We start from the raw sequence: 25,299 nt of genomic DNA, 5'->3' as shown, positions 1-25,299 counted from the left end.
TCATGGTTTTTTTTTTTAACCTTGACTTTTAGTTTTGGGAGTTGAGGGGTGACTAATACTGGTAATGAAAGTGAAAGTCGAATGATATGAAGGGTCTTAGCCACAAAACAACTCGACAAATTTTTTAGCCCTGTACTTATAGAAAACCATTAAAGACACAAAGGATCTTTAAATGTATCAGTGATATTTTACCATGTTTTATGGGGACATTATGTGCTGTAGTGGAATTTGTAACTTTGAAAACTCTCCTAGGTCTTAGAAAACATAGCTCACAAATGTCAAGAATGTACTGAATTTACAAAATGTCTCTCTGCCACTACCAAAACCACAAAAGTATGCTTAATCTTATAAGTACTGAGTAATAAAATTTTGTAAACATTCCTACTCAGTTTATTGAGTAATTTGCATTCTCTTAAAACTCTATTTCATCCTGCTAGAACAAATGCAAAAGCTAATAAGAAATTAACTCTATTACATTGCATCAAATACCCAATGTATACATATCAACATGTTGTCTGCTATTTCAGGTTTAAAAAAAAAAAAAGAAATAGTTAAGTACAGAACATCTGTTGTTGACAGGATATGGTCGTGTATATTATTGAAGAACATGAGTATGTATCTCCCTAGCATTCCAGCTAAAGTTTTCCCTCACCCCCAACATATGCAACCTTTTCTTTATAACATCTAAATTTACTTTGTCTATTATATGGTTATCATCTTATTCCTGTACCAACTCCAACAAGAGAAACGGCATCCATCTTGTTCACTGCTAAATCCCCAACATGTAGAACAACACTTGGCATTTAATAGGTGTTCAAATATTTGTTAATGCACTGAAATGATGAGAATTCAGTGGTAATAATGTGGAAAGATTTCTGGATGATGACTTGTCAAATCTTCTCATAGGATATGAATGGTTCCATCTGGGTTTTTATAGCATACAATCTGTGGAGCAATATACAGCAGCACTGTGACCTGGGCTAAATTTCCAAGGAAGAGAAGGACAGTGTAAGCACAGGTACACAGGAAAAGGAAGAGGCATGTGCAATGACTGTCAACTGAGGGCAGTTGATTTTGGAGCAAGAGCAAGAAGCAATTGAGATTAGGCTCCATTTCCACCAATACATTGTTGGGAGGAGAGGCTTTCCTCTCCATCCTCCTCCCTCCTGCACAGGGCCATCACGTGTGCAGAAGAGTGAGGCCATTCCTGTGCCTCTGCTACCCTCCCAACACCTCTTTCACTCCTCCAGATTATGGCTGCCATCTGCTCCTCCACTTTACCACTCCATTTTCTGTCTGAGCCATGGAAGCAACCAGAAATGAAACAAAGGAGGCCTAGAGGTCATTCACCCCAGTGTCACAGTCAAGGTGTCAGCTGGAGCCCTGGGCATGGGGATGTGTGGCTTCCCTGGGGGATGATGTCCTTCCAAGCTCACTCACATGGCTGGTGGTAAGCCTTAGGTCCTCACTGGCTGTGGGCCAGAGATATCAGCTCCTTGCCACATAAACTTCTTCCTAGACCAGCTCAAAACATGGCACCTGGCTTCACTCAAAGCAGGTGAGAGTGAAAGCAAGAGAAAACAGGCCCCAGATGGAAACTACTGTTCTTTTGTAACCTAGTCTTGGAAGTGACCTCATATCACTTTTGCCGTATTTTCTTCATTAGAAGTGAGTCACTTGGTCCAGCCCATACTCAAGAGGAGGGAATTATGCAGGGACAGATACTAAGAAGCAGGAATTGTTGGGGATCACATTAAAGTCTGCCTACCACTCCTTGATGAGATTTCCCCCATAACCACTTACATCCTTATGCAAATGTGAACTGGAAGAAAACTTATCAGCCCTTCTAGGATCCTGATAGAACCTCAGATTGCATAGGTGTTATGTGCACACAGTTGGAAGTCAGGCAACCCCACACTGATGTCAGGGTAATGTCAGCTCTACCACTTACTGTCTGTATTATCTTGGTATCAAGTCACTTAACCTTTCTGAGCCTCAGCAAAATGACGATAATGATAGTATGTAACACATTGGCTAATTGGGAGGATTAAATAATATAATGCATGTGTTCTCTCATAAGTGGGAGTTGAACAATGAGAACACATGGACACAGGGAGGGGAACATCACACACCGGGGCCTGTCGGGGGATGGGGGAAAAGAGGAGGGAGAGCATTAGAACAAATACCTAATGCATGCGGAGCTTAAACCTAGAAGATTGGTTGATAGGCACAGCAAATCACCGTGGCACGTGTAAACCTATGTAAAAAACCTGCACGTTCAGCACATGTGTCCCAGAACTTAAAATAATAATAATAATAATATAATGCATGCAAAAGACTTAACAGAATGTTTGGCATATAATAAACACTTAATAAAATCAATTATTATTACTATTATATCAGCAATTTGGTATTTTTAAATAACTAATGAAAAGGGAACAATTAAAAAGAAAATCAAGCCAGGCATGGTGGCTCACACCTGTAATTCCAGCACTTTGGGAGGCTGAGGCAGGAGGATCACTTGAGCCCAGGAATTTGAGATCAGCCTGGGCAACATAGTGAGACCCTGTCTCTACAAAAAAAAAAAAAAAATTAGCTTGGTGTAGTGGTGCATGCCTGTAGTCCCAGCTACTCCAAAGGCTGAGGAGGGAGAACCTGTTGAACTCAGGAGGTCAAGGCTGCAGTGAGCTGTGATGATGCCACTGCACTCCAGCCTGGGCAACAGAACGAGACCCTGTCTCCATCAATAAATAAATAAAAAGACTCTGGGAGGCCTAGGCAGGTGGGTCACTTGAGGTCAGGAGTTCAAGACCAGCCTGGCCAATATGGTAAAACTCTGTCTCTTCCAAAATTACAAAAATTAGCTGAGTGTGGTGGCGCACACCTGTAGTCCCAGCTTCTCACGAAGCTGAAGCAGGAGAAGTCCTTGAACCTAGGGGGCAGAGGTTGCAGTGAGCCAAGATCATGCCACTACACTCCAGCCTGGGCAACAAAGCAAGACTCCATCTCAAAAATAAACAAATAAATAAATAAATAGAAATTTAAAAATCAAAGATATAAAGGAACTCAACAACACTATCAACCAACAGGATCTAATAGACTGTGCCCAACAACAGCAGAATATACTTTCAAGTGCCTATAGAACATATTCTAAAATATACCATATCCTCTTCCAAAACATAGACCTCAACAAGTATAAAATAATTGAATTCATAAGATGTGTTCTGTAACCACAATGAAACCAAACTATTAATTGATGGCAGAAAGATGACAGGAAAATCTCCAAACACTTGGAAATTAAACACATTTCTAAATGATCTATGGGTCAAAGATAAAATCTCATGGGAAGTTTTGATAATACCTTGAACTGGATAAAAGTGAAAATACAACATATCAAAATGTGTGGGGCATAGCTAAAGCAGTGCTGAGAGGGAAATGTGTAGCACTAAAGGTATACATTAGAAAAGAGGGAAAGTCTCAAAACAATAAGCTCTTCCTTCATTGACCTAGAAAAATAGAAAATAAACCCAAAGCATGCAGAAGGAAGGAAATAATAGAAATAAGAGCAAAAATCAATGAAATTGAAAACAAAGTTATTACAGAAAATCAATAACACAATAAGCTGACTGGAGTGCAGTAGCATGATCATGGCTCAATGCAGCCTTGATTTCCCAGGCCCAAGCAAACCTCTCACTTCAGCCTCCATAGTATTTGGGACCACAGGTGTGTGCCATCAATTCAGGCTAACTTTTTTAAATTACTTTTTGTATAGACAGGGTCTCCCTATGTTTCCCAGGGTTATCTCGAACTCCTAGGCTCAACTCCCACCTCAGCCTCCCAGAGTTCTGGGATTATAGGCATGAGCCATGCACCTGGCCTAGTTCTTTTAAAAGATAGATAAAATTGGCAAAGCTCTAGCATGAGAGACAAAGAAAATAAGAAGATGCAAATTAACAATATCAGGAATGAAATGGAATATCACTACAAACTCTGAAGATATAAAAAATGTTAATAAGGGAATACTGGGAATAATTCTACCCTTGTAAATTTGACAATGTAGACAAAATGAACCAATTAATTGAAAAACACTAACTACTACAACTTACCTGTAAGAAAGTAGAGAATTTGAATATCCCTATAACTATTACAAATTTTAATTTATGATTTTTAAATGCTCCAAAAAGGAAATTTCAAGACACAGAAGCTTTCACTGGAGAATTCTACCAAATGTTTAAAGAAGAATTAACACCAATTCAACACAGTCTTTTCAGAAAATAGAAGAAGTTGGAACACTTCCAATTCTTTTTATGAAGCCTGATACCAAAACCAGAGACAGCACATGAAAAAGAAACTCAGACCAATATCCTTCTTGAAAATAGATACAGAAATCCTGAATAAAGTATTAACAGATAGAATTTAGCAATCAAGAGAAACAATTATATACCATAGCTAAGTGAGATTTACTTCAGGGATGCAATCCCAGTTTAATACTCAAAAGTTAATCATTGTAATCCACTGTATTAAAAGCTAAAGAAGAAAAATTATATAATTTTATCAATTGATGTAGAGAAAGCATTTGACAAAATTTAACATATATCCATGATAAAACTCTTAAAGAAAGAAAGGGGAAATTTTTCAACAGAATACAAGATAAACATACAAAATCAATTTTATTTCCATACACATAATAGCAATGAACACATGGACACTGGAATTTTTAAAATACAAGATTATATACAATTACTCAAAAAACTGTAATACTTTTAGGTGTAAATCCAACAAAACATATACAGGACTTACATGCTGAAAACTACAAAATGCTGGTGAAATAAAGAAAATTGAAGTGGAGAGACATACTACATTCATGGATTGGGAGATTTCAAAATAGTAAAGATGGCAATTCTACTCAAATTGATATAGAGATTTAACACAATTCCTATCAAAATTTCAGCAAGACTTTTTGTAGCTGTAGATAAGATTATTCTTAAAAGTGTATGAAATGGCAAAGGAAGTAGGAGAGCTAAAACTTTTTTGAAAAAGAGGAATGAAATGGGAGGGAGGATTCGTTCTGTCTAATTTCAAGACATACCATATACCTACAATAATTAAGAGTGTGTGGTATTGGTGAAGGGATAGACATAGATAAATGGAACAGAATAGAAACCCAAAAATAGATCCACACAAATATTTCCAACTGACTTTTGACAAAAATGCAAAACCAATTCAAGGGAGGAAAGACAGCCTTTTCAACAAATGGTGCTGGAGCAATTGGATATTCATTGCAAAAAATATAAGTCTTTTTTTGTATATGGTATGAGTCTAAGTCTCATACCATATACAAAAAATTAACTCAAAATTGGTCATGAATTTAAATGTAAAACGATAAAACTTTTAGGGGAAAAAAGCATAGAAGAAAATCTTGAGGATCTAAAACCAAGGCAAAGAGTTCTTTGATTTGACACCAAAAACATGCTCCATAAAAGGAAAAGTAGATACATTGTACATTATCAAACTTAATCAAAATTTTAAACTTTTGCCTATGAAAAACTGTTAAGAGGATAAAAATGATAAGCTGCAGACTGAGAAAAGATATGCAAATCACATATCTAATAAAAGACTCATTTGGAATATATAAACTCAAAACTTGACAGTAAAAAGCAAGCAATCCAGTGAGAAAATGGGCAAAAGACAAAAAGGGACATTTAACCAAAGTGTATACATACAGATGGCAAATAAGCACATATAAAAAAGATGTTGAGAAAATTAAAGCCAGAGTGAGCTATCACTACACACCTATCTGAATGGCTAAAAACAGATAGATTTATATCTATAGATGTATAGGTAAATCTATACATCTACAGATATATACCACCAATATCACCAAATGCCAGGGAGGATGCAGGAAACTAGAGCACTCATATGTTGCAGGTGCAAATGTAAAACGGTAGAGCTATTCTTGAAAACAGTTGGCAGTCTCTTTTCAAACTAGGCATGGAACTACCATATGACCCAGTAATTGCACTCCTGGCATTTATCCCAGAGAAATTAAAACTTATGTTTGCTCAAAAACCCATGCACAAATGTTTATAGCAGCTTTATTTATAAGAGCCCAAAACTGGAAACAACCCAGGTGTCCATCAACAGGCAAATGGTTAAACAAACTGTAGTACATCCATACCATGGAAAACTACTCAACAATTAAGAGGAACAGATTCTTGATAAACGCAGCAACCTGGATGAATCTCCAGAGAATTATGCTGAATGAAAAAGTCAATCTTAAATACCTATTGTATTATTTCATTTATATATTGCTCTCTAAGTGACAAAATTATGGAAATGGAGAACAGACAAGTGACTGCTCAGGGTTAGGGAAGGGGTGGAGTTGGAAGGAAAGTGGATGTGGCTGTAAAAGGGCAACATGAGGAATGTGTGTGAGGATGGAAATGTTCTGTATCTTGCCCGTATCGATGCCAATACCATAACGGTAATATTATACTACAGTTTGGCAAGACATTACCAATGGGGAAAAATAGGTAAAGGGTATATGGTATCTATCCGTATTCTTATAATTACATGTGGACCCTCATTTATCTCCAAATCAGAAGTTTATTATAAAAATAATAGCCAGGCTGCATATCCCTGGTTTCCATTTTCTTTGGAACCAGGTGCTATCTCTTGCCTAGAGAAACAGTCAATTTCATCTCTGCTCTCTCTTCCCTGCTGTGTAATCCTCATCAGCTGGCCCTGACTCTCTCTGCCATGGAAACCAGAAGTATCAAGGGGGGCTCTGGCTCTGTAAGTTCATCTCCTCTTTGGCCAGCATTACTGTCCCATGCCATGCCCTGAGAGCCACTTTCACTTCTGCCTCCATTCCAATTTAGTGGATTGATCTGTGGATGTCTATTTTGAAAACACAAAGCTCAGAAAACAGTGATACAGAAGCAAACTACAATAATTAAATGACTGGTAAATTGGGCTTCATTATTTTGTTATTTTGAAAATTGCATAAATGAATTCATTATCTCAACAAATAATTTCTAGTTCCTAGTTGACAGACATTTTTAAAATGCCAGATATACCACAAAACTTATGGGCTTTAGTCTTTTAAGTTGATAGTCATTTAATTCTGTTGGAAAATGTAGAGCCATCACCTTTCTGTTTGCAGTACATGCTACCTCTCTTTCTTTCCTAATATTCACATAGCACAAATTTTTTTTAATCTTGTAAGTAGAATTAAGAAAACAAATGGTGGGTACACTTAGATTGCAAAATCTCTCTCTCTTGCTGAATGCTTGCTTATACCAGGTTAGCAAAACCATTGACAATATCATATGATATTTATGGTGCCATGGGACTTTGACGGGAGAGGAAAAAGATGAGCACAGGCATGCTGGACTTACTGTTGAAATGTATACTACAGATGCTCCCTTCATCACAAAATTAAAAAGGAGTTTCAAGAAATACTCCTTTTTGATGTTAAAATTTCTTTTTTTTTTTTTTTTTTTTTTTTGAGATGGAGTCTCACTCCGTCACCCAGGTTGGAGTGTAGTGGCGCGATCTTGGCTCACTGCAACCTCTGCCTTCCGGGTTCAAGTGATACTCTTGCCTCAGCCTCCTGAGTAGCTGGGATTACAGGTGTGCACCACCACACACTGCTAATTTTTGTATTTTTAGTAGAGACAGGGTTTCACCATGTTGGCCAGGCTCGCCCCGAACTCCTGACCTCAAGTGATCCAACCACCTCAGCCTCCCAAAGGGCTGGGATTACAGACGTGAGCCACCACGCCCAGCCTAAAGTTTTCTTAAATTTGTCGTGGGCCAAGAGGGATGATACAGACACTAAATTCATCAAAGAAAGAAAACTAGAATAGATACATAAGGAAAAATAAGCAGAGATACACATACAGAACTTGGAAGTTATCTTTCTGCAAATGTGGACAGATATCTACAGAAGAGCAAGAGACTTAAACCTGAGAATGGGCAGGCCAGGGAACAAAGAGAATAGATAGCAAGGAGATACTTGTAAAGAGGGACACTTACAAAACTTAAAAGCAATGGGCTTGAAAATTAAATTTAAAAATAGAGGATGGCTCACACCTGAGGTGGATGGATCACTTGAGGCCAGGAGTTCAAGACCAGCCTGGACAACATGGCAAAACCCCTTCTCTACTAAAAATACAAAAATTAGCTGGCCATGGTGGTACATGCCTATAATCCCAGCTATTCGGAAGGCTGAGGCAGGAGAATTGCTTGAACCCAGGAGGCGGAGGTTGCAGTGAGCCAAGATTGCACCACTGCACTCCAGCCTGGGTGACAGAGCAAGACTCCATTTCAAAAAAAAAAAAAAAGTAGAGGAAATCACCAAGTTAAAATAGGGTTGAAAACAGGATGGCAGTTCTTCCAAAAGGTAAACATAGAGTTACTACGTGACCCCAAAATTCCACTCCTATGTGTGTACCCAAGAGAACTGAAAACATATCCACACAGAAACTTGTACATGAATGTTCATAGCAGCATTATTCATAATAGCCAAAAAGTGGCCATCAACTGATGAATAGTTTTTTATTGGTATAACCGTACAACAGGGCATTATTCAGCCATAAAAGGAATGAAGGTTTTAAGATACAGCAGTGATGGATCTTGAAGACATTGTACTAAATGAAATGAGGCAGACACAAAGGCTCATATGTTGTATCACTCCATTTATATGAAATGTTCAGAGAATAGGCAAATCCACAAAAACAGGAAGCAGATTAGTACTTGCAAGGGGATGGGGTAAGAGGGAATTGGAACTAATAACTACCAGGTTCTTTTTGGAGTGATGGAAATGTCCTAGAATTCAATAGTGATGGTGATTGTACAGCACTGCAAATATACTAAAAACCACTGAACTGTGCACTGTAAAATGGTGAATTTTATGTTCTGTGAATCATATCTCAATAAGAAGTAAATGAAGTGCTGATACATGCTACAACATACTTCAATCTTGAAAACATGCTAAATGAAAGAAGTCGATCACAAAATATTACATATTACCTGATTCCCTACATATGCAGTGCCCCATATCGGTAAATTTCTGGAAAAAGAAAGTAGATTAGTGTTTGCCTGTGGTGAGGGAAGAGGATAGGATTATCAGGTTGATAGCTAAAGAGTATGGGCTTCCTTTTTGGATAATGAAAGCATAAGGCCGGGCACTGTGGCTCTCGCCTATAATCCTAGCACTTTGGGAGGTCAAGGTGAGCAGATCATGAGGTCAGGAGTTCAAGACCAACCTGGCCAACATGGTGAAACCCCATTTCTACTAAAAATACAAAAATTAGCCAGGCATGGTGGCACATGCCTGTAATCCCAGCTGTTGGGGAGGCTGAGGCAGGATAATTGCTTGAACTGGGGAGGTGGAGGTTGCCGTGTGCCTAGATTATGCCACTGCACTCTAATCTGGGTGACAGACACTCCATCTCAAAAAAAAAAAAGGAAAATATAAAACTATATAGTGGTGATGGTTGCACAACTCTGTAAATATACTAAAACACTAAATTGCACACTTTAAAAGGATGAATTGTAAGGTGTGTGAATTATATCCCAATAAAGCTGTTATTTTTTAAATTAGGGTTAAATAGCATTCCCCCAGAAGATATTTATATTAATCAGTTCAACAAATTATTGTTGATCACCACATTTTTAGCACTCTGCTTATATTATGGCCATCAACAGAAGTATAAATCATGGTCCCTGCGCTCAAGGGGTCTGCATTCTATTTGAGGAGGAATATTTATGTGCAGGAAACAACATAAAATAGTGTGTCTTTGGAGGCCTAAGTGTACTGATTATAGTACCTGAAGGAATTAAGGAATCAGAAAAATCCATTAAGGCTAAAAAGACAAGATTTGGGGAAGCTTTGTGGAGGAAATGATTCTCAAGCCTTGACTTGGAAGTTGGAATTTGATCAGAGAAATGAAAGTATTCCAAGAAAGAGAAAAGATTAATGTTGAGAATGAACATGATATGTGTGTCATTGTAGATTTAGTGAGGCAACAACCTATAGTCTGTGTGTGTAGATTCTAATGCCATATAATACTGCTTGAAAAACTATAGTAAGCCTTGGAAGCCAAGCAGAGTTTGGTCCAAAAAAGTGAAATGAGAAAACACTGGCCAGGTGCGGTGACTCACACCCTTAATCCCAGCACTTTGGGAGGCCAAAGTGGGAGGATCACTTGAGCCCAGGAGGTCAAGGCTGCAGTGAGCTGTGATCGCACCACTGCGCTCCAGCCTGGGTGACAGAGTGAGATCTTGTTTAAAAAAAAAGAAAGAAAAAGAAAACACTGATAAGGAGCAAAAAGCACGTCCCATTGTCAGAGAGCTTAAAGATGAAAGGCAATGATATATGGATGAAAGGAAGGAGAAAGAACCCAGAGTGAGGGTGACTAACTAGAAATTTCTAGGACAGGAATCTACACATAGACAGGAAGAGTGGATGTAGGAATGGAAAGTGAAAAAACCATGTAAGAAAGTTCAAAGAGGCCGGGCGCGGTGGCTCAAGCCTGTAATCCCAGCACTTTGGGAGGCCGAGGCGGGCGGATCACAAGGTCAGCAGATCGAGACCATCCTGGCTAACATGGTGAAACCCTGTCTCTACTAAAAATACAAAAAATTAGCCGGGCATGGTGGCGGGCACCTGTAGTCCTAGCTACTCAGGAGGCTGAGGCAGGAGAATGGCGTGAACCCAGGAGGCAGAGCTTGCAGTGAGCCGAGATGGCGCCACTGCACTCCAGCCTAGGCGACAGAGCGAGACTCCCTCACACACACACACAAAAAAAAAAAAAAAAAAGAAAAAGTTCAAAGAAAATATTCATTCATTCTATCAAAAGCTTATTGAGCACTTCCTTTTACATGAAAGCAGCATGCTAAGTCCTGTAATGGCACAAGTACTGTCCTACAGTGCACAAAACATTAACCCTTTCCTCAGTGCATTTGCAGTTCTACTTGGGAGAAGAGACACAGACACTAAAGAAGGCAGCGATAAAGAAAGTCTTTAGGAATTTAGGAATTGATGATTGGCTTGATATGGGAATGGAAGAGGAGAATGGGTCAAAGATAAGATGCCCAAGAGATTAGTGGTGTCATTGAAGTTGGGGGAGCATCAGTTGAAGTGTTGGCAGGACCATTAGTCTGAAGGGAAGTACCCAATACAACACTACACTAAGCTGGTGGAATGATTAATTTGTTCAGCAAGTAATTATCAAGTGTTTACTACTATGCATCAGGCCAGGCCCTGTTAAGACACTGGATACTGGATAATGGGGAGGTAAAATCAAAAACTCTGCTGTTATCCAACTCATGGATTCTCATGGACCAAAAGAATGAATGCTGTTTGACAAAAGGTGAAAGATCAAGCAAGCTGTCAAAATGAATGAATACCTGATTCACAGGTCTAATTTGGGCAGCAGTCAACCAAGAATAAATTCCAGTGATTTTGTCCACCATAACAAAGTTGTGTGTAAGTACTTTTCTTGTCTGTATTACATAAGCTGATAAGAAGAGGCAAGCAAAGAGATGGAAGATTGTAGAAGTACACCATTGAGGTCCTGGTACAAATTCAGGGCAACTAATACCTACATTTAGGATCGCCTAGTAATTTTCAGTGGCAGCTCATTTTTACATCTTTTTGTCTTTTTAATTGTGGAAAGGCCACTTTAATTATTTGTTGCCAATGCAAGTGGAATAGCATTTGCTTCATTTTTCAGAATAACCTCCAACCGAATGAGGCAATTTGGGCTTTGTTCGCTTTTGCTAGTTTGAGATCGTCAACCTCCCAGATTGAGTATCTCAAGCCATGGTTGGTGCTTGCTGGCCCAGAGTTCTGCATAGCACTTCAGTTTTTTCCTCAAATAATTCTACATCGCTGGGATTAATTTGACCAGAGTCATTGTTTGTATAATATTAAGAAAGTAACTCAGGGAAATACTTGTTTGACTTCTAAATGAGGAAGACATTTCCAAGCATAAAAGCAAAGAAAGAAGGCATAAAGGAATGACTGATAGCCCTGACTATGTAAAAATATTTTAGTGTAATATTTATTGATGAAGGAAACTCTTCATGACACGTTGCTATGTTTTTAAAGCAAGCATGGACAATATAATTTCAATTTTGCAAAATCTATGTCTGAGAGTTATATAGCTATATATCTGAAAAATGTGCCAAAAGTTAAAAGAGGATAGGATTATGGGTAATTTTTATTTTATTCTTTATGCATTTCTGAATTTCTCAAAATTTTCTGTATAAAACAGGACAAAAACTGACTATATTTTTAAAATAAATTTTACTCAGACAAAACAGAATGCGTTTCATTCTCACACTAAACTCAGTTATGTTTGAGTCATGTATTTCTACAGGTATTTTAGACTCAGCAGTTGAATTATATTTAACTCAGTGGAAGACCAAAGATAAAGCAAGGGTTTGCAAAAAAATGTTTGGGACTAAAATGACCTGAAATGGAAAGTTCTCCCAGACATTGAAGATGTATAATATACAGGTGGATCTAATTTGATCCTGTTACAGAAAGGCAGCAGTACAAAAAAAGAAAGGAAAAGCAATAAAACATCCTTAATTCTCCAGGCGAGCCACAATATTCATCTGCTGTCTATGTAATGTGAAACCTCGCCCTTCCAGGCCCAGTTTGATTATTGGAAAACCATCTCCATTGTGCATTCCCACCCATCTACACTCGGCACTGCAGTGATGGCTCATCCTAGTGCCAACATCTGGCATGTGATTCAGATGTACTATGCAGATGATTCAAATAAAAATAAGAATAGGAGACTTTCAGGGAAGCAGGTTATTTTCCAGGCAGAGTACGTAGTAATATGTGAGGGCTATGGTGGGTTGTGTGTTTAGGACAGAGCTCTAAGAACGACTTAGAGCTGTGGTTGTAGGAGAAGTCCTCCAGCTGGGAAGTCTTTCCAGAAGGGGAAGGCTCTTCTCCCAGGATCCAAAAGTTCTCCAGGGAATAGTCCTTTTGGATAATCATCTCTTTCAGTCTCATTATGTCTTGCTGCTCATTAAAGGTAAAATATAAGCCCTCAGTCATAGGCATGAAACACCAAGGTCTTGGTTAAAAAATAGATCACTAAAAATAAACCTTTTTAAGAAGAGAACTTAAATTGCATGTATGTACCAAAAAACAGGGAATAAATGAGACAACTACTAAGCCCAGATCAAGTATCTAATGAGTTCAGCTGAGTAAGCAAACACACCTTTGTTCTTAATTACATAATGGAAAACAGCTTATCATATGAAAATGATCTTCATTTTTTAAATTGTCTGACTTTGGTTCACTGCCATTCTGAGTAATTACGATATTTTGGTTTGCTTTTTCCTGGCCTTCAGTACCGTTAGGTCCCCATGTTCTCCCGTGCTCACTCTCCCCAATCTCCTTCATTCTTCACATCCTCCAACCTATCTCTTTCTCCCCTTCTATCCAATTTATAATGCCTTGAACATAGCAGAGTTTTTATTTAATATTTGTTTAGCTTCAGTTTAACTAAACTGAAATCCATTGCATCAGTTGTACTCCACTACTTAATTCTGGCCACTGTGAGGACAGACAATGCTCGCTTTCCACCAGTAGCACCGAACTATAAAAGTGGCCACACAGGCTGAAGCCGGGCAGAGCAGTCTTCATAATCAATGAGAGAAATTGTTTGTTCTGTGATCCTAAAAGCTTTTGTCAAAATATTTAAAACTCTCTTACTTTGTTATACATGTATTGGGAAATGATTTTAAGTGGTAAAACTAGTATGCTGTGTTTTAAATCATGAGAAATACTGAGAATTAAAACATCTTATTTCTTTGTTAAAAAAAAAACCTTATAAAGGGTAGTTTGGATTGTGCTCATTGTCTTCTCTCTGTATAGTTTGCAATATGAAATGAACATCTTTCATAAAAAAATTTGCCTTGGCAGATTGTCATACTCCTTTCTTCACTGAATCAGCTTCCAGTACTTTTTTTTCCTTTATACTTTCAATGTCACGAAATATCTTAGAGTTCCTTTAATGTGAAGTGTTGCCAGGTCACTTCTTCTGGAATATCATCATCCTTTTCATCCCAACCACTTGTCTCATCTGTATTGGTAAATTGGTCCTCACTGTATTCCTGTGGCTGCATATCTAGAGCTGAATGGTGCAGTGTCAACATTCCTAGTCAGCTGTTTGTTCTAAGCTCCATTTATATTTGGTTCAGATCTCACCTCCAGCATTAGCACTTTTCATTTCTTTGCTGCACTTTCACCTTTGTTGGACAATTTCCTCCTTCCACCATCCATTATTGTAAATTACCTTGTAGATTTATCACCGGGAAACAAGGACACAACACAACTACACACTTTGCTGTCTGTGTGTAAACTGATTATGAGTTGCGCAGTAGTAACCAATCACCCACTGACAGACTTTCAAAGAAATGGTATAATGGATCACAGATCTTGATGCTCATTTTTACTTATATAGTGATTTGTAGACTGGAGATCTAGCAGTGGTCCAAAACTCACACTTCTGTGGGAGGACTAGTGTTATTTAACTGAAGTGCAGTAACAAATTTGTGTATATAAGAGCCTTGCAAAGTGAAGACACCTGTACTTTCTTTTTTGGTAGGTAAAATATACTTAAAGAGTAGATCTTCATAATACCAAAGTTGTCCTGGCTTCTTCTCATGAGCAAATACAACCACTGAACCACTGTTTTAAGGCTATCTCTGTGTGAAATGTGAAGTGGCATTACTTAGGAAAAAGAATAGACATGTATCTAGCAGTATATTCTTCCTGGTGACACAAAACATTTCAAATATTTATGTCTCTTATTAGAAAATGTAGAATAATTGACAACATTTTCTAGTCTTCACCTGCCCTGTTACATTAGTCACTGTGGGTGGTTCTAAGTATAAGTATAAAAATAACTAGAATATACAAGATTAGGAGATGATTTTCAGTTTTTCACCCTTCATTTATGGAGCCTTTTCTTCTTGTTACTTTCAAACTGTTATCTGATTGGCCATTTTGTATTTAATGAATATCATGTAGTGTGATGTCAGCTATTTTTATAGATTAAGATCCCCTAAAACAAAAAAAAAAAAAAAACTTCCCTGTAAACTCTCCCCCACTCTAATTAATTCTCCTGCTGTTGAATTTTAAATACCTCCTTTGTGTTGAGATGCACCCACTTTGGTGCCACAGTGTTTACCTGTCCTAAGTGATATTCCTGTCCAGTCCAGTTGAGGCTGGTCTTCAGCTTGATGGTGGCTGTGCCCCTTTCTTTGGCCTTAGCTGTAACAGGCTTCGTTCTGCCAGTGTGTCCTGCGTTGGATGTGTAGTTATTTTTAGGTCCTCTGCAGTGATTCTAAAATAAAAATAGAGGAAAGTTTTAAAGCTACCTTTTTAAAAGCCATTAACACCAATCCTCAAAAAAATGATCTCCATATTCCTTGCTGTCATGAGCTCTAAGAAAGCAACATCCAACCACATAAATCCAAAAACATTGTAAAGGAGGGAAACCCTTTACCTCACTTTGTCATGCCACACAAAGGCATTAGTCATGGCAAAATTTGTCTTTGATTTTAACCAAAGTGTATTTGGTGAATTCCAATATAAAACATGTACATCACTATGTAGATGCCAAAATAGTCTTGGCAGATGGTGATTACCAAATAGATTCATTCTATGTCTTTCTTAATTAACTTCAGAAATGCCCCAATCAGTTCCAAACTTATCATTTGCCTGGCAGAAGATAATACTAAAAACTTTCTTTAATATCTTTTAATTGAACAAATCGGTTTGGTGAAGCCTCTTTAAAATAAATTGAAGTGAGGTGATGCAGTACCTAGGGACCGCCACACTGAGGCGTGTGGTGCATTGTTTTGCAACAGGCTTTCGGATCGCCACAACTTAAGTCTTCCTCATAAGCAACAATAGTAATAAAGAAATTAGACTTTGTAGGTCCAGATGCAACTTGATTATTGGGCATCTCCTTTTCAATGTGTATGGGGGGTATCTATCGATTGCTAAAAATAGTTCTACACATTAGAAGAAAAGCACACTCCTGTGTTCTTCATGGTTATCATATGTTAGAATAATAGGAAATAGAGACACATGGTCATGTTTCTTCTAGAAACCGCCACCTAAATGATCTGTGTCCTATTATTTAAGGCACTCAAGCAAGGACTTCTCCTAAACGTCCTGTTCAGTATTTAACAGTCATCACATCGTGATGATTCTTGCTTTGTGACCAGATGGAGAATAGCTGAAATTCTTAGAGAGTTATAAAAATCACGAATATAGCATATGCAATACAATGACACCCTGCTTGTTTGTCAGAGGAAGAACACATTCTGACAAGTCTTGGAAATTAAACTGTTTCCAGAATAGAATACTACAGAACAGCTTCTTTGATTAATATATTACTTAGAAATGAAAAAATTATAAATGATGTTAATGGCCTCAAAACATATAAAACAAAAATTGATGGCATGTAAGAGAAGCCAATAAGGCCAAAATAACAATATGAGGTTTTAACACAATTCTCAGTGGTTAAAATAGCAGACAAATGTTTAGTAAGAATATAGGTGATACAAACAGTAATAACATAATCCAATGAACACATATAGTATTTTTACCCAATCATTAGAGAATGTATATTTTTTTCAAGCACAACTGGAACATTCACAAAAATTGATTATATTCTAGTCCACAAAGTAAGTATCAACAAATACCAAATAATCTGTTAAAAATACTATGTTCTCTAACTGTAATGCAGATGTCAGAAATCACTTATTTAAAAAAAAAGATTAGCGTATTTAGAAACAAAAACATTTATAAATAAAATTTAAATCAAGGAAATTCAGTATTTAGAACTGAATGGTAACAATACTACTATATATCATAGGCAATTTCATCTTGATAGATACATAGAATGCAACTAAAGTAGCATTAAAGGGAAATTTAAAATTTTAAATCAATATATTAGAAAAGAATAGTCTCCGAGTTAGTGAGCTGATCTATCCACTCAAGAAATTAGAAAAAGAACAAAAGTGTCAATGACAGGTCAGGTCTGGTAGCTCATGCCTGTAATCCCAGCACTTTAGGAATCTGAGAAGGGAGGATTGCTTGAGCCCAGGAGTCTGAGACCCGCCCAAGCAACATAGGGAGACCCTGTCTCTACCAAAAATAAAAATAAAAAACCACTCCTATTCAACATAGTTTTGGAAGTTTTGGCCAGGGCAATCAGGCGGGAGAAAGAAATAAAGGGTATTCAATTAGGAAAAGAGGAAGTCAAATTGTCCCTGTTTGCAGATGACATGATTGTATATTTAGAAAACCCTATCGTCTCAGCCCAAAATCTCCTAAGCAACTTCTACAATGTCTCAGGATACAAAACCAATGCGCAAAAGTCACAAGGATTCCTATACACCATTAACAGACAGAGAGCCAAATCGTGAATGAACTCCCTTTCACGATTGCTACAGAGAGAATAAAATACCTAGGAATACAACTTACAAGGGATGTGAAGGACCTCTTCAAGGAGAACTGCAAACCGCTGCTCAACAAAATAAAAGAGAACACAAACAGATGGAAGAACATTCCATGCTCATGGATAGGAATAATCAATATCATGAAAATGGCCATACTGCCCAATGTAATTTATAGATTCAATGCCATCCCCATCAAGCTACCAGTGACTTTCTTCACAGAATTGGAAAAACTTCTTTAAAGTTCGTATGGAACCAAAAAGAGCCCACATTGCCAAGACAATCCTAAACAAAAACAACAAAGCTGGAGACATCACGCTACCTGACTTCAAACTATGTTACAAGGCTGCAGTAATCAAAACAGCATAGTACTGGTACCAAAACAGATATATACAACAAAGGAATAGAACTAGAGGTGTCAGAAATAACACCACACATCTATAACCATCTGATCTTTGACAAACCTGACAGAAACAAGAAATGGGGGAAAGATTCCCTATTTAATAAATGGTGCTGGGAAAAAGGCTAGCCGTATGTAGAAAGCTGAAACTGGATCCCTTCCTTACACTTTATACAAAAGTTAATTCAAGATGGATTAAAGACTTAAATGTTAAACCTAAAACCGTAAAAACCCTAGGAGAAAACCTAGGCAATACCATTCAGGACATAGGCATGGGCAAGGACTTCATGACTATAACACCAAAAGCAATGGCAACAAAAGCTAAAATTGACAAATGGGATCTAATTAAACTAAAGAGCTTCTGCACAGCAAAAGAAACTACCATCAAAGTGAACAGGCAACCTACAGAATAGGAGAAAAGTTTTGCAATCTACCCATCTGACAAAGGGCTAATATCCAGAATCTACAAAGAACTCAAACAAATTTATAAGAAAAAAACAAACAACCCCATCAAAAAGTGGATATGAACAGACCCTTCTCAAAAGAAGATATTTATGCAGCCAACAGACATATGAAAAAATAGTCATCATCACTAGTCATCAGAGAAATGCAAATCAAAACCACAATGAGATACCATCTCACGCGAGTTAGAATGGCGATCATTACAGTCAGGAAACAATAGATGCTGGAGAGGATGTGGAGAAATAGGAACACTTTTACGCTGTTGGTGGGAGTGTAAACTAGTTCAACCATTGTGGAAGACAGTGTGGTGATTCCTCAAGGATCTAGAACTAGAAACACCATTTGACCCCAGCGATCCCATTACTGGGTATGTACCCAAAGCATTATAAATCATGCTACTATGAAGACGCAAGCACACGTATGTTTATTGTGGCACCATTCACAATAGCAAAGACTTGGAACCAACCCAAATGTCCATCAATGATAGACTGGATTAAGAAAATGTGGCACATATGCCCCATGGAATACTATGCAGCCATAAAAAAAGTATGAGTTCATGTCCTTTGCAGGGACTTGGATGAAGCTGGAAACCATCATTCTCAGCAAACTATCACAAGGACAGAAAACCAAACACTGCATGTTCTCACTCATAGGTGGGAATTGAACAATGAGATCAGTTGGACACAATGAGATCAGTTGGACACAGGGTGGGGAACATCACACACCAGGGCCTGTCTTGAGGTGAAGGTCAAGGGGAGGGATAGCATTAGGAGAAATATCTAATGTAAATGATAAGTTAATGGGTGCAGCAAACCAACATGGCACATGTATAGCTATGTAACAAACCTGTACTTTGTGTACATGTACCCTAGAACAAGTATAATTAAAAAAAAAAAGATTCAGGAAAAAAAATTAAATATTTAGCCAAGTGCCTTCTGCCTGTAGTCCCAGCTACTTGAGAGGCTGTGGCAGGAGGATCACTTGAGCCCAGGAGTTTGAGAGTGCAGGGAGCTATGATTGTACCACTGCACTCCAGCCTGGGTGACAGAGCAAGACGTCTCTTAAAAAAAAAAAAAATTGTTAAGTCAACAACAAAATGATAAAGAGCAGAAGTCAATAAAACAGACAACAAGGATATATCTTTCTTAGTGTATCTTCATTTTATATTTCATTAACTTCTGCTCTAGACCTAAATGATCTTAGAACTGAGTTCTACCATTCAGGGAACTAATAATTCAAATATATTAAAAAATATTCTACATATATAATTTTTAGATACCCCCAAATCACAATAGGGTAATATAACGCTTGTAGCAAAACCAGACAAGGACAAAATACGAAAGAAAATCATACACTTAGCTCATGTAGAAATGTGGATGTTAATACAGTCATGCATTGCTTGACAACAAGGATACGTTCTGAGAAATGTGTCATTAGGCAATTTCATCATTGTGTGAACATCATAGAGTGTACTTAGGCAAACCTAGATGGTATTTTATTTATGTGTATTTTTTCATGTGGAAAACCAAATGCCCCAGCACCACTAGTGAATTTCAGCCATTTTCCCTATTGATCTGCAGTGCAAATATCAAGTGTCACATAGCAGATTTCTCTACATGTTCCATTATAATCTTGTGGATCCACAGTGGCATATGCAATCCATTGTTGACCAAAACATCGTTATATAGTGTATGACTGCATTAGCAACCTGAATCCAGCCAACATATTAAAAATACACATCATAACCAAATGGGCTTATCCCAGGAATACAAGGATGGTTTAACAGAAAATTAATTCTTGACACATCATAACAACCAAATGATTATGACAATATAGGAAGAAAAATCATTTGCTAAAATTCAACAAACATTAGTGACAAAAACAACCTGAGTACAAAACAGAACCTCCTTAATGTGTTCAACCTTGATTTCAAAATTAATGTGAACAGAGAAGAGTCAAAAATAGCCAAGATAATTTTAAACTCAAAAAACTCCAGGAGACACATCCTCCCAGACTCATCAGATTCTATATAATCCATGGTGTGGGTTTGGTGAACTGATATAGACCAGAGTGCATTAATGCAATTCCATCCACAAATGGAAACTTGTTCTCTGGCACAGGTAGCCTGTGCACTCACTGCAGATAGGAGTGTTTACTGATTTAATAAAATATGGCAACATTTAGTAACATTGAAAACATGTAAATTCATGACCCAACAAATCCATTCCTGGCTATATGTTATAAACAAACTCTCACATGTCTAGGAGAAATAATCAAGAATATTTATTGCAGTATTATAACCGTGAAATACCAAACTCAATCTAACTGTCCATCCACAAAATAAGTTGTGTATTTACCTATAATGGAATACCATTTAACAGTTAAAATGAAGAAGTCCTCAACTTAGTAAATGTCAACATTATATTGGGAGGAAAGCAGATCACAGATTAACATATCTCACATATAATGTTAAGGCATACACACAATATCATACATTGTTCTCATGCTACATATATATGTAGCAATACATACAATCATGCATGGAAAGGATAATGTCAAACTTAGGATAGGAATTACCTTGGTGGAGGGAAAGAAAATGGAATCAGGAAGCAATAAAAAGGGAGTTTTTGTTTATGATATCTCAATTTTTTTAAAGCTTCCATAAATATGGCAAGATGTATTGGTGGGCTCATAGGTGCAATAGACATCTCTTTATTTTTTCTATTTGCTTAAAATATGTCATAGTTTTTCAAAGGGAAGTTAGCAGTTTGTTTTAAATATAAAGTCATGGAGATCACCTGCACTGGAGAGGACAGAGTAAGATGCGAGCATTGCCATGCAGTTCTCTAGACCAGTTGCCCATGTAAGTACTAACATCCGTGCTTGGGAAAGATGAGACTTCCTCAGTTTGGACTGAGACAAAAGAGCTGTGGTCCCCAATGGTAGAAGAGGAGGGAAAGAAATTACCATAGCTTTTTTCTACCCCTTTTTTCCTGCCTTGTTGCCCCAGCTCCTTTCTTCTGCCATCTCTTTTCTCTTCCTCTCTAGAGTGACATGGAAAGTCATAGCTAAGGAAGAATATAGCCAATCACGTAGCTCTGTCCCTGCCATCCCAGCAGGAGACTTCATCCAAGCATTGAGGAATCTCCATTTATCTGGGGGAAAAAAATCTACCATTTTACAGCTGATTGCATACTAGGGATTTCTCCCTAATTCGAGGCTTCAGATAATAGAAATTCAAGCACGTAGGAAAGTCCCATTGAAGTTAGTTGCCCAACAAATTATTATTGAGTCTCAAACAAAAGGACAAGAGAGAAAGGGTATTAATGTTTATAAACTTGTGTTACCTTCATAGATATTTAGATTATATATAAGATTATATTTAACTCATGTTCTTGAGTGTATCCCTATATTTTCAATATTATTTCTAATATAGTGATAGTTTCTAACAACTTGTATCATTAGATTTCCTCTCGATGAATAGAACTCTTATGTAAATACAGAATGCTGCTTATGTGGGTTGAGAAATCCTACTTAACTACATGTTAAAGAAGATTGAAATTTCAAAGATTTAATTTTGCAAGGCAGTTTATACATAATTTTAGAATTCTTTTATTTGGGGAGGGGGAAACAGGGTTTTTGTTATGTGAGTTGAATAAGTCCTGGAGATCGACTGTACAGCATAGTGCCTATAGTTAACAATACTGTATTATATACTTAAAAACTTCCTAAGAGGGTAGAGCTTATGTTAAGTGTTCTTATCACAAGAAAAAATAAAGATAATCTATAAAGAGAGCAGGAGAGCAGGAGGAAACTATTAAAGTGACAGATATGTTTATGGCATAAATTATGGTGATGGTTTATGGGTATATACTTATCTCAAGATGCATCAAGTTGTATACATTAATTACATACGTACGACTCTTTGTATGTCAGCAATACTCCAATAAAGTGGGGGTGGTTGTTGTTGTTGTTCTGAGACGGAGTCTCGCTCTGCCGCCCAGGCTGGAGTGCAGTGGCCGGATCTCAGCTCACTGCAAGCCCCGTCTCCTGGGTTTACGCCATTCTCCTGCCTCAGCCTCCCGAGTAGCTGGGACTACAGGCGCCTGCCACCTCGCCCAGCTAGTTTTTGTATTTCTAGTAGAGACAGGGTTTCACCGTGTTAGCCAGGATGGTCTCGATCTCCTAACCTCGTGATCCACCCACATCGGCCTTCCCAAGTATTGGGATTACAGGCGTGAGCCACCGCGCCCAGCCACGTGGGGTTTTTTTAAACAAATTCATTTATCTGAATTGTGTTTTTAATATGGTAAAAATGCAAACAATCCAAATAAGTGTAAAATGAAAGATAGGCGGGGCGTGGTGTCTCATGCCTGTAATCCCAGCACTTTGGGAGGCCGAGGCGGGTGGATCACGAGGTCAAAAGTTTGGGACCAGTCTGGCCAACACAGTGAAACCCTGTCTCTACTAAAAAATACAAAAAATTAGCCCAGTGTGGTGGTGTGTGTGCTTGTAATCCCAGCTTCTCTGGAGGCTGAGGCAGGAGAGTTGCGTGAACCTGGGAGGCGGAGGTTGCAGTGAGCCAAGATTGCGCCACTGTACTCCAGCCCAGGCAACAGTGCAAGACCCTATCTCAAAAAAAAAAAAAAAAGAGAGAGAAAGAAAAATAATTCTTCTTCCCACACATTGTCCCCTAGTCCCCCTCCACAAAGACAACCACTGTTATAAATGGCCTGTATGCTCCTCCAAGATATTCTATACATAGACAAACATGTATCATAAAGAACTTTTTAAAAGGTTCATTCCATAAGAATGGTATTTCAAAATGTCTATCTTCTTGAAAGCACATACAATATTTTTCTATTTGAGGCCAATCTGTAGTGCAGAATATTCAGACTTGGGGCCAGGCACCATATAAGTAAAATCCAATCACAAGAGCAAGACTTCAAAGGAGCCACAATAAAGATGGCAAAGATGTTGTATTGTTCATTAAATTCTTTATAGAAAAGTAAGGAGAGGAGGGCGGAGCAAGATGGCCGAATAGGAGCAGCTTCAGTCTCCAACTCCCAGCGCGAGCGACACAGAAGACCGGCGATTTCTGCATTTTCAACTGAGGTACTGGGGTCATCTCACTCGGGAGTGCCGGACAATCGGTGCTGGTCAGCTGCTGCAGCCCGACCAGCGAGAGCTGAAGCAGGGCGAGGCATCGCCTCACCTGGGAAGCGCGAGGGGGAAGGGAGTCCCTTTTCCTAGCCAGGGGAACTGAGACACACAACACCTGGAAAATCGGGTAACTCCCACCCCAATACTGCGCTGTAACACCGGCACACCGGAGATTGTATCCCACACCTGGCCGGGAGGGTCCCACGCCCACGGAGCCTCTCTCCTTGCTAACACAGCAGTCTGCGGCAATCTAACCGCAAGGCAGCAGCGAGGCTGGGGGAGGGGCGCCCGCCATCGCTGAGGCTTAAGTAGGTAACTAAAGCCGCTGGGAAGCTGGAACTGGGTGGAGCTCACAGCAGCTCAAGGAAACCTGCCTGTCTCTGTAGACTGCGCCTCTGGGGACAGGGCTCAGCTAAAGGAGTAGAAGCCTGTGAAACGCGAATGACTCTGTCTGACAGCTTTGAAGAGAGCAGGGGATCTCCCAACATGGAGGTTGAGATCTGAGAAGGGGCAGTCTGCCTGCTCAAGTGGGTCACTGACCCCTGAGTAGCCTAACTGGGAGACATCCCCCACTAGGGGCAGTCTGACACCCCACACCTCACAGGGTGGAGTACACCCCTGAGAGGAAGCTTCCAAAGCAAGAATCAGACAGGTGCACTCGCTGTTCAGCAATATTCTATCTTCTGCAACCTCTGCTGCTGATACCCAGGCAAACAGAGTCTGGAGTGGACCTCAAGCAATCTCCAACAGACCTATAGCTGAGGGCCCTGACAGTCAGAAGGAAACCTATCAAACAGGAAGGACACCTAAATCAAAACCCCATCAGTACGTCACCATCATCAAAGACCAGTGACAGATAAAACCACAAAGATGGGGAAAAAGCAGGGCAGAAAAGCTGGAAATTCAAAAAATAAGAGCGCATCTCCTCCTGCAAAGGAGCACAGCCCATCGCCAGCAACGGATCAAAGCTGGTCAGAGAATGATTTTGATGAGATGAGAGAAGAAGGCTTCAGTCCATCAAACCTCTCAGAGCTAAAGGAGGAATTACGTACCCAGCGCAAAGAAACTAAAAATCTTGAAAAAAAAGTGGAAGAATTGACAGCTAGACTAATTAATGCAGAGAAGGTCATAAACGAAATGACAGAGATGAAAACCATGTCACGAGAAATACGTGACAAATGCACAAGGTTCAGTAACCGACTCGATCAACTGGAAGAAAGAGTATCAGCGATTGAGGATCAAATGAATGAAATGAAGCGAGAAGAGAAACCAAAAGAAAAAAGAAGAAAAAGAAATGAACAAAGCCTGCAAGAAGTATGGGATTATGTCAAAAGACCAAATCTACGTCTGATTGGGGTGCCTGAAAGTGAGGGGGAAAATGGAACCAAATTGGAAAACACTCTACAGGATATCATCCAGGAGAACTTCCCCAACCTAGCAGGGCAGGCCAACATTCAAATTCAGGAAATACAGAGAACGCCACAAAGATACTCCTCCAGAAGAGCAACTCCAAGACACATAATTGCCAGATTCACCAAAGTTGAAATGAAGGAAAAAATCTTAAGGGCAGCCAGAGAGAAAGGTCGGGTTACCCACAAAGGGAAGCCCATCAGACTGACAGCAGATCTCTCGGCAGAAACTCTACAAGCCAGAAGAGAGTGGGGGCCAATATTCAACGTTCTTAAAGAAAAGAATTTTAAACCCAGAATTTCATATCCAGCCAAACTAAGTTTCATCAGTGAAGGAGAAATAAAATTCTTTAC

At 38.7% G+C, this 25,299-nt stretch overlaps 1 protein-coding gene across 1 annotated transcript in view; it reads left to right on the top strand.

The window, feature by feature from the left end:
• The window catches only part of CPA6 (carboxypeptidase A6), a 319,928-nt gene that overhangs the window by 230,995 nt on the left and 63,634 nt on the right, over window positions 1-25,299 (top strand). The window lies entirely within an intron of this gene.

The sequence above is a fragment of the Piliocolobus tephrosceles genome, chromosome 7 (genome assembly GCF_002776525.5).
Source record: "Piliocolobus tephrosceles isolate RC106 chromosome 7, ASM277652v3, whole genome shotgun sequence".
Lineage (NCBI taxonomy): Eukaryota > Metazoa > Chordata > Mammalia > Primates > Cercopithecidae > Piliocolobus > Piliocolobus tephrosceles.
Note: the sequence above shows the minus strand (reverse complement) of the source record. Positions and strands in the feature narration are given on the sequence as shown.